This window comes from Miniopterus natalensis, chromosome 13, assembly GCF_054644295.1.
Source record: "Miniopterus natalensis isolate mMinNat1 chromosome 13, mMinNat1.hap1, whole genome shotgun sequence".
Lineage (NCBI taxonomy): Eukaryota > Metazoa > Chordata > Mammalia > Chiroptera > Miniopteridae > Miniopterus > Miniopterus natalensis.
In genome coordinates this window covers 37,870,805-37,884,291 of record NC_142093.1, presented here as the reverse complement: position 1 = coordinate 37,884,291, position 13,487 = coordinate 37,870,805, and the positions used below count along the sequence as shown (strand labels likewise).

The following is a 13,487-nucleotide window of genomic DNA, read 5'->3' as shown; positions in this document are numbered from 1 at the left end:
GTCCCCAAGGCCAGCCCATCATCAACAGGATGGGAATTAGACTCTATCCTCTGAAGGAGGGGTGTACTGATAAATTTTCAGGCATCTTTTAAAATTCCCATAGATAGTATCTAAGAGATCTCTAAGCCAGTTCTCTCTTCTGTGCACAGCACATGCCAGGTCCGTGAGAAACACGCAAGTATTCCTCGCCCTGCCTGACCTGAGAGAGCCAGCTCATCCCTGCTCAACAGTAGCTTCTCTTCGCCACTCCTCCACCAGATTGGGTCACCAGCTCATCTCTTAAACTTGGATTTCCTGGGTGTGTCTCAGCTTGAGTCCTTGATGTCCTGCCCCACAGAAATAGGAAACACATACTAAACTCTCTGAGGGGTACAGTTTGAAGCAGCTCTTACTGCATTGAAGTGAAGAGCAGGCATTCTTCCTCCACCCCTAACTCCCAGCGATTAGAGCTAGTCTCAGTGAATGAGAATACAGTCCACATGGGTCGCTAGTCACCAAAATCAAGTTCTGAAGAATACTTGTAGGCATGGAAAATATTTCCTTAATAAGAAAATAATTTTTCTTAAATTAAGTCAATGACAATAGGATTTTAAAACTCAAGATGACCAAGCAATATGTTTAAGCTAGAACTATACACTTCTTTCAGTCCTTTTTAAAATTAGATATTAAAGTTCTACTGGGAATTCTTGCTCTTTGGACAAAAGAATCAGAGAAAAATTAAGCAACTTAACTAAAGTCATCTAATCAGTCAGTGGAAGAATTAATCACAAGACCTAGATATCACAACTTCTTGTATCAGGATTCAATTTGATGCCATCAAGATGTTTTTGTGAAGTAATATCCTAAGGTTTGCCTCAATACTTGTTTTAATGATCAGAAAACAACAACAACAAATTGCAGATCCTGCTAGACTATACTTTTCCGTTCCTAAGCACTCATGAATGTATTTTAACAGAAGCCAATTTTTAGCAAACAAATACTACTGAGAAACATTATTTAGTACTTAGGGATCTACCTAATGTGGTTGAATGCCATTGGCTTGAGGAGCCGCGAAGTGAGAAGCAAAGTGCTTTTGAGACAACCCAGGACATGGTGTTGAAAAGCTACGTGTGGAGTTAAGTCAAAGTTGAAGGCAGTGTGGATTCACAAAGCAAGTACAGTAACCAAGTCCCATGATCCATCACCTTTAGGTTTGTTGTTTTTTGCTATGACAACTGCTTATCTTTGTTAGATGCTTTTGGATCCACAGCTGACACTTGAGGATGTGGTATTTCTTAACTGGCTTGACAAACAAAGAGTGAATATGAAAATTCAGCAACACAGCAGAGATTTCCATATGGAGAATATTAGGGATTTTATTATAACTGCTCTTTTTATGATTATACAAGTGATGTCCAAAAGACATTTTGGCAGCACATATACTAAAATCGAAACAATACAGAGAAGATTAGCATGGCCCCTGCACAGGAATGACACACAAATTCATGAAGCATTCTGTATTTATTTAACAACAACAACAACAACAAAAAAGACACTACATGGAGAATACTTGTTACTCTGAGCTCTGATATTCACCAGTAAGATGCATTTAATCAATCACCTAAAGCTAATTTGAGCCCTTTAGAGCTAAAACTAGTGCTATTACTAGCACAATCATTTAAAATTAACAATAGAAAGATCAAACTGTTGGTCTCTAGCTCTTGTGCTCAGGCAAATTAGAACAACCTGAAGTCCCAATTCCAGATTGCAGATTCTGGCATGCCATTCTGAGTCTGCATGGCCGTCTTGTCCCTGTCTTCTTCTCAGACCATCAAAGGATTCAATCATTCTCTTTGAGCAGTCTAGAAGTGGATGGCAACCTCCCACAGACCGGACAAATAACATAAACAAGTAAGGTGGCCTGGCGACTGTGGACCACCAGAGGGCTCAGGCTCCAGCTGTTGGCAGCAACAGCTGTGGAGTTCCAGATGATAGTTGCCATAGTAGAGTTTAGGCCCATGTGTGCCAGATCTTCCAATGTTTAAGATAAATTAGAAATCTGGAATTTAAAATTTTTTTATTTTTTCCATCTGATTCCAGAAAGTGTCTTCATTCTGTAAAGTACAAACAATGCATAGCTGTGAGTCAAATTTGGCCCATAAGCTACTTCTTCACCTTCTGAGGCCTTGAGGTCTGTTGGAAGATTGGGAGAATCACATCCCTCCTGACAAGGACTATGACTTTTCCCACCGGGCCAGTAGTTGTGGTCATTGTGTTCAGATTTGGAAAATAGTTCTTCTTGAGGGTCATTCTCTCTGTTTGATTCCCAATTGCTTCTCTTGGTCAAGATGGATCAGGAGCTGGGAACAGTACTTCCTAGCCTCCAGTTCAGGGGACTCTGTCTCTGCTCCTTGGTGATATAGGGCCAACAGCATCCTTGAAGTCCCCAACAGCCCTATTAAGGCCTACCCTGGATCCTGGTATTGTTCCTACAGTTCAACATTAGAATGAGAATTTCTTCAACAAAAAGGAACTCTATGTCAATAGTTCTCAAACTAGTTTGGGCATCAGAATCATATGAGGAATAATTTTTAAAACAGAGCCCCTAGTCTTACCTGAGAGAATCAGATATAGTTGAAGGGTATGATGTTGGGTGGCAGTTCTCAAATGTTTAATTCCCAGGACCCCTTTGCATCCTTAAAAATTACTAAGGACTCCAGAGTGTTTTTATGGGTTATATCTGTTTATATTTACTATATTAGAAATTTAAACTGAAAAATTATAAAACATATTTATGAATCATTTAAAAATTAAACTCATTGTGCATTAATATGAATAACATATTTTTGTGAATAAGTATATTTCTCAAAACAAAATTTATGTCATAGGAGATTGGCATTACTTTAAAATTTTGCATATTTCTTCAATGTCTAGCTTAAAAGAAGGCAACTGGACTCTCCTATCTGCTTCTGCGTTCATTCTAATGCCATATGTTGTTTTGGTTGAAGTAGATAAAGAAAATGTGACCTTAAAATATGTAGCTGAAAAAATGAGACATATTTTAGTAGCTTTTTCAGATAATTGTAGATATTATTATCTAATACCACACTGAAACTCAAGGAGTGATGGTTTCTTAAATGTTAAGTGCTAGGTGAAATCTTAAATTAAATCAATATTTAGTTACATTAAAATCTATTTGTCTTCTTGTATTTTTAAAAGATCTTTTACCCAAGAGTGACTCTATAACATTATGCGTTTGTTATTTGAAAACTATTTATTCACAGATCTTTAAATGCTGACACACATTTCATTATATAGTATCATCACATACCATTTAGCTACTGGAAAACTCCATTGTACACTCCGGGAGAAAATGAGAGTGATAAAAGCAAATAATGTCTTAGTATTATTACGAAAATAGCTTTGACCTCTATGGGCCCTCTGGTGTAGCAAAAAGAGCCCTTTCCTAGAAATATATAGATCTGGATTCTACCTCAGGCTGTGCTACTAACTTAGCTCAGGGATCTTAAGAAAGCTTCCTCACCTTCCTGTGGCTCAGTTCCTCAACTGTAAAATTAAAGGTTGGAACTCAATTCAGTGTTCATCAGTGGGGCATCGTTGGCAATCAAGGCAGAAAACTTTGTTGTTGTGAGGGACTGTCCCTTGTGCTATAGGATATTTAACATCCCTGGCTCTTCCACTAAACATGAGTAGTGCCTACCCAGTTCAATTACTGTGACATACTCAGACCCTCAAGAGAACGCTTTGGAGGGTGATAGTCCCTCCAGTTTAGACCTATTGGATTAAATAAATTTTAGGTTTTCTTCCAATTTTGAAGCTAATTCTATTAGAATAATTTAACATATTTTAAAAATTTTGATATGCATGTGTATGCATCTTTTTAAGTATTATAGATATAAATATATTTGCTCTATAGGTATTATAGATATAAATATACTTTAGTGACATGGAAAGTAACAAAATTAGAAGAGCTAAAGTAGGGGCAGGAAGGGGAAATAGAAACAAGGGGAACATTCGCATTCTTTTGGCCACATTTTTACAAACTTAGGATTCTTGAAATCTTTCATAGTGGCTAGTGCTTGGCACATCCACTTGTGCTGCTGATCAGAGGTGTGGATGGGAAGAACGAAGTTCTCCCTAGGCTACCGAGCTTCAGGGAACATACAGATAACCATGAAGTCAGCCCTCAACCAGCTCTGCTTCTTTCTGCTCCTGAAGGAGCAATGTGGCCAAGTGGCTAAAAGCCTGGCTGCTGAGCCAGCCTGCCTCCCTGAGTGCCCTCATTTGCCAAATGAGAATAAAAGCGCCTACCTTTGTGAGGATTAAATGTGTTAATGCACACAAAGTACTTGGAATAACGTGTGCCAAAGGGTAAGGAAGCAATAAATGCCCATTAATAGTGTTACTAAGGAAAGGCATGAAGCCCAGCTCCCTTCCACTGCAAACCTTGGGCCACCTTGGATGTTTCACTCACCTTCCCCTGTTAATTTTCCATTCTGTTCCCATAAGGCTGAACATAAAGCTGAATTTATCATAGTATTATGTGTGCATGTGGGATGTTGGTTATCATAGGAGGAAGTGTCATCTTGTAACGTTGGATGGCTTCAGCACAGGGAGCCCTTCTGATGTCCATTCTAAGGGAAGACAAAGAAATTTCCCAAAGCCCAATAGAGCTGGCATGCCAGAATTTTAGGGGTTTGGAACACACATTTTTCAATGAGGCTAATCTGAAACCATCTCCACTGGCCGTGAAAGTCCCACAGATACAGGCCAAAACTGCAGTGAATACTGAGAAGAAAATTCCAGATTTTATAAAAGAGATGACTTTTGCCAGGACTTTTCCATAGCAAGCATCTGAAAGGTTTGGAGGTGAATCTTGGAGAAGTTCTTCTTCTAAATTTGGCATTTCACTCCAAGGTCGTATCTTCTTTCTTACCTTCCTCCAGAAAGAAAGAGACTGATTCAGACTTTCCCATTTTGCTCTTTGCTGGACCCCCTCTCCCTTAGGATCCAGGGAATATTCACTTTCACATCACCAGAGAAATGAGGGCGGTGGGGCGAGAAGAAAGTAAAGCTACCTGCCTCCAGGGTTAATTGTGCAACTAGTTGCAACTTGGCTTCCTCCCGGCTGGCTCCTGGGCTTTTGAGAAGAATTCTCACAGATGAGTCTATTTCATCAGCCGCAGAGATAAGGGGAGGTGACCTCATGGTAAAGCTTCCATATGTTTGTGTGTCTCTGGATAAACACTCTCGAGTGGAGCTTCTGGGTCTGTGTTTCTTATTTCTGTTCTTAAGTGGCCTGGAAACTTAGCCACTCTTTCCTGAAGCTTCTACCTATGACCAGTTTAAGTACTTGATAGGGAATTGGCTAAATGATTTTAAGGTCTCTTCCAACTCTGTAAATGTATGACTTATATTTGTAGAGCTGGCAATGGCTTTGAATTCATCTTATTTTCGACATGAAAGCTAAAGTCAGAGAGGCTACATGAATTTCCTAGATCAGAAATTTCTTTCATAGCAGGAATGAGTCGAGAACCATACCTTTTCTACTACTTATTCCAGGGTTCATGAAATTGCGGTTCATGTGCTCCCTTGGAGATGTGTAGTTATGTGCACAAGGTACACAAAAGTGACAAGATTCAACCTGGGGCATTTTCTGAGTTTCAGTTTTTACCCCAAGGCCAATACTTAAAACAATTTTCGTATCACATATACCACTGTTTATATCACATGTATCATGTGTTTCCCAGCTCTCAGAACAGTGCCTGACATAGTAAGTAACGAATAAATATTTTTTAGATGAATGAATAAGTAAATGTTAAAAATAAAATATATTTCATCAAAAAATTTAACTTGCACTGGCCTGAGGGATATGTCAGTGGAAACATTTGAGAAAACGATAAAGATGCTAAAACCAGGTGTCTCAAAAAAGCAGCTATATTGTGGCCATATGCCTCATTTGAAAATCTTTCTATATATTACCAAAGTCCAATGTATTTTGAAATCAATGAATAAGGAAATTGCCTCCTTTGTTCATCTCTCTGGGACACAACTTCTCCCCTTTCCATCGACCTGTATAATCTTCTTATCACTTTCAAAGGGAAAGGGTTCCTGAACCCTTTGGACTAGGCTAAATCTTCTAGTTTTGTGCTCCACTGGACCCTGCCCTTCTTCTCTGTAACATTCAACACATTGCTTAATGTCTGGGTTACAGACAGACTGTAAGTTTCCCTCACGAAGCATGACTCGTGTTCATCTCACTCACTGACCGATATCTCTAATGTCTTGACCAGGACCTGGAATGTGGTAGGGACCCAGTCATAGGGATTGGAGGTGCCTGGCTTATTCTGCTCCAATCCAGAAACAATGCCTGCAAGAATATCAGCAGCCTCTATCAGAGTCTAGACAGGGTCTCCTGCTGTTCTACTTCCAGGAGCTGAAACAGCTGGTCACTGACTCTTCAGACCCGGTGGCCACTCACTGTGACTTAAGCTATTTGTCTATCTCTTTCCAGCAGGGTTACGGGTTCCCAGGGTTCCTCTCTTTCCTAGTTGAGGGTTATGAGAGGTAGGGAGTCAAGCAAGGAAGTTGATTAAAAAAAAAACAAAAAACCTGGCCCAGCAGCTGTGGCTCAGTGGTTGAGCATTGACCCATGAACCAAGAGGTCACTGTTCGATTCCCAGTCAGGGCACATGCTGGGGTTTTGGGCTCGATCTTCGGTGGGGGGTATGCTGGAGGTAGCCTGTTGATGATTCTGCCTCATCATTGATGTTTCTCTCTCCCTCTCTCTCCCTTCCTCTCTCAGAAATCAACAAAAACATATTAAAAAAAAAAAAAAAAAGACCTGGTCTGAGGCAGCGTAAGTGCTTGAGAAGGGAAGAGGGAGAATTCAAGAGATATTTTCAGAAATAGAATGACCTGAGCTTGGATGTGATGAGAACAGAGAGCAGGATGTCAAGAATTCCAGTTGATTCAGTGTTTTGTAGCTTGGATGGCTGGTTGAATGGTGACACTATTAACTAAGGACGGTGAAAGAGAGGAGCATGTCTGAAAGGGAAACCCAAGAGCTCCAGTTAAAAATTATTGAGTGTGAGATGGCCACCCCTGCAGGGGATGTGTCCAGCAGTTAGAAGTATGGATGTGTAAATGAGAGAAAGGTCAAGACTGAAGACCCCTAGTGAGAAACTGGAAGATGGCCCAACACATCACCACCAGATGGCCCGTGTTCATAGACAGCTACCTGTCTCTATTTGGGATCCCAGGGTAGAGACCGCTACCGGATGCACCCTCTTTTTCAATAAGTGACTGCTGTGCCTGTGGTCATTGGGTCAGCATGACAGGGTTAGGGGAGTGGCAGTGGTGGCCTCAGTAGGAGACACACAGGTCAAGGCACCAGACTTGGCCCAGCCCCAGTTAAAGACTCACCCATAAGCATGACCCAAGAGGAGGCAGAGGTCTCTGCACTGTCAGTCTTCACGCTGCTGGTCATGCGCTGGGAGGTGGAACACATTGGTGAAAATATAATAGAAATAAATATATGGAATTTATATATCTTGATAGGAAAATGGAAACTTGTAAACAATTTTACTCATATGCCAAATGAGGTAAACCTGCTCTTTACTGGTTTCCTGTCCTTTACTGTCATGGACTCTACCTGTTCTTGGACTTAAAAAGACCCCAGATCCCTTGTCCCCTACCTCTTCATGTCATTCTAATTTATCAGCTTCTCCAAATTTCACTTAACACTCTTTGGGCTGTTTTCCTTCTGTGGAATGATGTCTTTCAAAAGATTGCTGCGAGGAGCAAGTGAGGATCTGTGAAAATATTAATAAATAAAAACTTAGGGCCTGGCTAAAGGCTAAGTATTCAATAAAGAGTAAGTTGCTCAAAAAGAGAGCTCAGTGACAGACCGTCTTCTCTGCAAAGGAAAGCAGGAGTTCAGGGAGGCTTTTCCTCCAAGGGTGTTTTTTTGTTCAGTTTGAATTACTTTGTAGGCAAAGTTATTAGGCACAGAATTGCGACCCTGAGTCTGCCAATCAACAAATTTTAATGAAGCTAGAGGTTCCCAAACCTTCTCAATTCACAGTGCTCTGAGTTTCTCAGTAAGTGGTTTGTGGCATCCTTTGGCCAACAGGAATACCTAATGACACCGTTTACTAAGTAGTTGAGTCTAAACACTTCAGTAAGCATTTACGTCTTAATAATTTAGTAGCCATTTGAAAAAGTACATATACATAAAAATAAAAACACTACTACTTTTTATTCCTTTTTAAAACAACATAAAAGGAGCTCTCGAAGGAGAGAGTGTTAGTGCAAGAGTTTTCCCCAAATAGCTGCCTTTTCCAATTTTGTACACAATGAAGTATGCACTTGATTAAAAATTATTAATAACTACAATTACTAACGGGATATGTTCTTTTGTTGGGCACTGCATGGTTTCTGAAAGCTTGGAATCAGATTGGACATTGCCACTCTCATTTCCTGATTTTCATGAGACTCTTGCTTTTTATCGTAGCAACAAACAAAAGCCCAGCTTCAATAGATTTGCTGTCACTGAAAGGAATGCAGTTGATTGAATACTGAAGCTGTAAATTACCTCAAGCTGGTAGTCCACTCTGAATCCCAACGATGCTGGGAATTGCTGTGTTTCCCTTGGAAATGCAAACCATTGTGGTGCCCTTGTGAGTTTGCTATAGCTCCCAGGGTGGGGTGCCTCAGCACACAGTTTGGGAACCACCGGAGTAGTCAATTACTGTGTGCCAGGAACTCTGCTACGCACGGGTCTAATGGATGAACTCGGCCTGTGCCCCATGAGTCTTACGGGTAGTGGATGAGACCAGCATTAATCAAATAAATCATCTTACCTAAACACGCATTCTTACAGGCTGTGATAGTGGAATGAAGTGAAACCAGCACAATGCCAGAGGGACCTTGTTCTCAGGCCTGAGGCAGCACCGTATCTGCATTCTGTTCTCAGCAGGTATTTCCTTTGGCAGCCACAAACCTTCAATTGTATTCAGAGCCATCCTTCCTAAAACAATGACTTGGACAAAGAAGGAAACCAGTAAATCCAAATCTGAAGAATTAAAAATAACCATGTGAGTCATCACGAGATGCATCCAGATGGGGTCAAAGAAGCCCATACCTACCTCACTGTCATCTTGTTACCCCCGGTGACGATATTCTTTCTCCAAGAAAGACCACTTTACTTCAATAATGCTTGTGCTATCAATCCTAGAGGTTGGGTCAGGGTGAGTGACTTGGGGCTTTTAGAATGGATGCCTTTTGTCCAGGTCCTGGGCAAGCTGACGCTTACAACCTAGAAGCAGGCTGCCTGGTCCCCTGGGCCTCTGCGCCCTGGGCCTTCAGCCTCATCTGTAGATCCCGTTTTTAAAGAACTCACAGTGTGTGAAGAGTTGAAGAGGTGGGGCAAGGCCTCAGGCCTCTCTTGCCACTAGCTGTGTGGAGTAACGAGACTCAGAAGATAACGTCTGGTGGACAGTTTTGACCTCAGCCTCTCATCCCTGGTAGGGCAATTTTCAACTTTTCCATCTCATTGCACACATAAACTAGTTACTAAAACTCTGTGGCACACCAAAAAATATATTATAGTTTTTGCCCATATGACAAAAGAAGGTATAATTTTGATTGATTTACAAAAAACACATAATAATAGTAATTACCTACCCTTTTTGCTCCAAAGTGGCTTTAAATAATCAGGTGCCTATACTTGTATATAAGGATTGCTGGTACCAAGAATTAATTAATCAGATGCAACCTTATTAAGTGACATGACCAGTAAGATATGACCTATATATTTGTGGTTCAAGACAGGGCATTCACACTGGACGGTTATTGTTGTGTTGGCTATTGCCATTTTTTTATTTGACAACCTAAGGGAAAAGGGGTCAGTACCGCTGTCTAAATAGTCAGGCATTGAATGTATGTTTTAAAAATTCTTGGGGCATACCTATTGAAAATCGCTGCCCTAGTCCAAGGCCCATCCACCAAAAATACCCTCCCGACGTTCTAGCCCAGTCTAGGGTTGATGGCGAGGCATGAACCTGGAGCTCCCACTGGTGGCAAGAGTGGGCCACAACCATTTCTCGACTTCCCATGTGTTTCGTCCCTTATTCTCATTGGGTTTAACAGCCAGGCCTATGGTCTGTCTACACGAAGCATCCAAACATGGACGGGCAGGGAACAAAGATGCCTCCAGGCCTTTATGAATCGCTATCATTGTGGATCCCCGAAGCCTCAGTTACTACGAGGGAAGTGTGAAGTCACCTCATTCCTACCACCACCTTCCCCCACCCTCACTTCTTTCTTTTTTGGAGGCCTGCTCAGGATCAAGAGATGCGAATTTTACGCACACACATACACTCACGATTAGCTTATCGTTACAGGTTATCCTTGCCTTCTACCAGCTGGGAGACAGAAGGCCTGCTGGGGAGTCTGGAAGGAGTGGCTTTAGAAGAGTTCTACACAGGGATTAAGAAAAACACTCTCCTCCTCCCCTTTCGTCGATGATGCTTCTCCTGTTTTTTGTCAGCGTCAGCACGGTGAGACTGGGGGCGCCCAGCATGAAGGGCGCAAGTTCACAGCCAGCCCAGGGGCAAAGGGCCCCTTTACTACCACAGCAGGTCACTGAGGAGTTGAAATGTAGTTTGGGGCAAAATCTTATAGTAATAAAGAACGTGCAGCTGGCTGGCATAGCCCCACAAATCCACCACTGTAATAGTTGGGTGAGTAGAGGTTTGGGCATTCATGGTTCTTAGGTCAAGTTAAATACTATTTTATCACACCTAACTAATAAAGATATATTTTAACAATAATTTAATTAAAATGCTATATATTCCAAGTAAAAGCCAGGTTTTCTGACCCCCATCCATTGCCCTTTTCCCGCATCCATGGGTCAGCAAAGTTTTAGACCTCTGATGTTATTCACCTCTTCTGATAGGAAATTTTAAACAAAATGAAATCTTTACCCATGGTTTCTAGTTGTGAAGATATTAAAATTTGTACTGATGTGCAAAAGAATTTCTGAAAGATGGGATCCCTCTTCATTAGAGATCCAAGTGACCATACTGCAAAGGTTCCCAAGTGCAATGGGCTGAACTGCGTTCCCCTCCAAAATCCGTATGTTGAAGCCCTAACTCCCAGCGCCTCAGAATGTGGTTGCATTTGGCGATAAGGCCTTCGGTTGGTGATTAGGGTAAAATTAGGTCATTAGGATGGGCTCCAATCCAATATGACTGGTGTCCTTATAAGGAGATTAGGACCCAGATCAACACAGAGGAAAGGCTACCTGAGGACACAGCAAAGGTGGTCATCCACAAGCCAAGGAGAGAGGCCTCAAAAGAAACCAATCCTGTCGACACATTATCTTGCATTTCCAGCCTCCAGAACTGAGAAAATAAATGTCTTTTGTTTCTGGCAGTCCAAGAAAACTAATACAATAAGGTTAGGGGTTTTCCTGATCATTTTAATGGTGATGCAGAATTTCAAATATTATTATTTAATAAGGTAGAACTGAGATTCAAATTCAGGTAATTCTCACTCCGGAGTCCTTATGTAAATGAAAGAAGGTATTAAATCTTCACTACCTTGGGCTGTTTTGAAACAATGGCTTTCCAATGACTATTAAAAAACATTTGGGAGGGAAATGTGTGTTTTTTGTTTTCGTTTTTAGAGAAAGATTGCTTTCTAAGTGGTGTGGCAGAGTAAGTACATTAGGGTCACTTCGTCCCTCTGTCCTAGCCCATGAGGCTTCCGGCTGAAGGCCGAGTCCACCTTCTGCATCTCCTCCAGGCATTTCCCAAGTGCTCGGGTGTGGACATGGTTCCTGGAAGACAAAATCGGGAGCCAGGTCCCTGCGTCAGCTGTGTAAGCACCTTCTTGCACATTGGGTCAAGGACTTAAAACTTGCCGTAGTGACCTTATGAACAATAACAGTCCATTTTCTCAGGCTACATCAGGACCCCCAAATGTCCTCACTGTCGGCAAGAATCCTCACCCCACAGCCCATGTCCTCAGAGGTGCTGGGAAGAATCTCTGCCGGGAGAGTACAGCAGTCACCCCTTATCCACGGTGGCATGGTTCATGGTTTCAGTTACCTGTGGTCAACTGCAGTCCTAAAATATTAAATTTCCCCACCATATGCTCCTGACATTCAGCCATGGACATCGTCACGGCTCAGTGATCCAGGATCGTCCAAAGCAGGTGTTCCTCCTTCGGATGGATGTCAGAGGTCAGTAGAGCCTAACACTGCATCGCAGTGCCCACATGGTTCACCTCGCTTCATCTCATCCCATGGCCTTTTTATCATCTCGCATCATCACAAGAAGGGCGAATACAGTACAATAAAATATTGTGTGAGAGAGAGACCACACTTACATAACTTTTATTATAGTGTACTATTATAATTGTTCTACTTCATTGTTAGTTGTTGTTAATCTTGTACTATGCCTAATTTATAAATTAAACTTTATCATAGGTATGTATGCATGGAAAAAACATAGTATTTATATAAGGTTTGGCACTATCCTTGGTTTCAGGCATCCACTGGGGGTCTTAGAGTGTCTCCCAGGGAAAAGGAGGGACCCTCTGTAGTGCATGGTGGCAGGTCTCACATGGTGGCAGGGCCAGCATGCCAATAGGGAAATGGATCACAAAGCCTATTTTAAGGAGAATTCTTCATTCCAGGAGTCTTGAGGTGCAGGACACCCTATTTCTCAGGCTAAGAGCTTGCATTTATATGGCTATTTCACCTGTGAACTGGGGATCGATCATCCTTGTGCGGTGGGTGGAATCGTTCTCACCATTCCCCAGTTTACAGGTGAGGAAGGTGCTGTCTCACAGCTGATTATGAGGGACAGTTACACTGCCAGTGAGATGAATGACACGGTGATGTATACTGAGGAGACACCCTTAACACGGCTGAGTACAGGTCCTGAGGCAGTGCTGTCCTGGCGGTTGTCCTGGGCCCCAAAGAAAGACAGCCGAGCTGGGCTGAGGAACCTGGGGTAAGACGGGGACCAAGGGCATGTGCATGCACGAAGGGTGGGACAGGGGCAGGCACTACAAAAGGGGCACTGGCCTGGCCACTCTCTAGGTGCCCACCACACTGAGTGAAGGTATTGGAGCTGGTTCTGTTGGCAGGCAAAGAGGTTCATGGTGCAGAGCCTCCTGACAGACCTATTAGATATATAGTGTGCCTTGAAATAGACTAAAAAATCACAAACTTGCAATAACTGCCCCAAAGTAATACCTCTGTTTAACTTTGACCAGGACCACCCACCACCTAGACCAGAGCAAGGAGGTAATTTTAGAATGGGATGTCTGTACTTCTAAATTTGCAGCCTCCTGGCTCTCTCCATTACTAATCTTTTTGATATTGACTCCCTTATCTACAAAACGAGCTTCTCATCTGCCATAAGTAGTAACAATATTAATAATAATAGTAATAGCTTCACTTACTAATAAAT

The 13,487-nt window shown here is 42.0% G+C and overlaps 1 non-coding gene across 1 annotated transcript; it reads left to right on the top strand.

The window, feature by feature from the left end:
• Positions 1-1,400: 1,400 nt before the first annotated feature.
• Positions 1,401-1,504, top strand: LOC148091652 (U6 spliceosomal RNA). Its single transcript, XR_015715587.1, has one exon. It is a non-coding gene; the product is annotated as a U6 spliceosomal RNA (small nuclear RNA).
• The last annotated feature ends 11,983 nt before the right edge of the window (positions 1,505-13,487 follow it).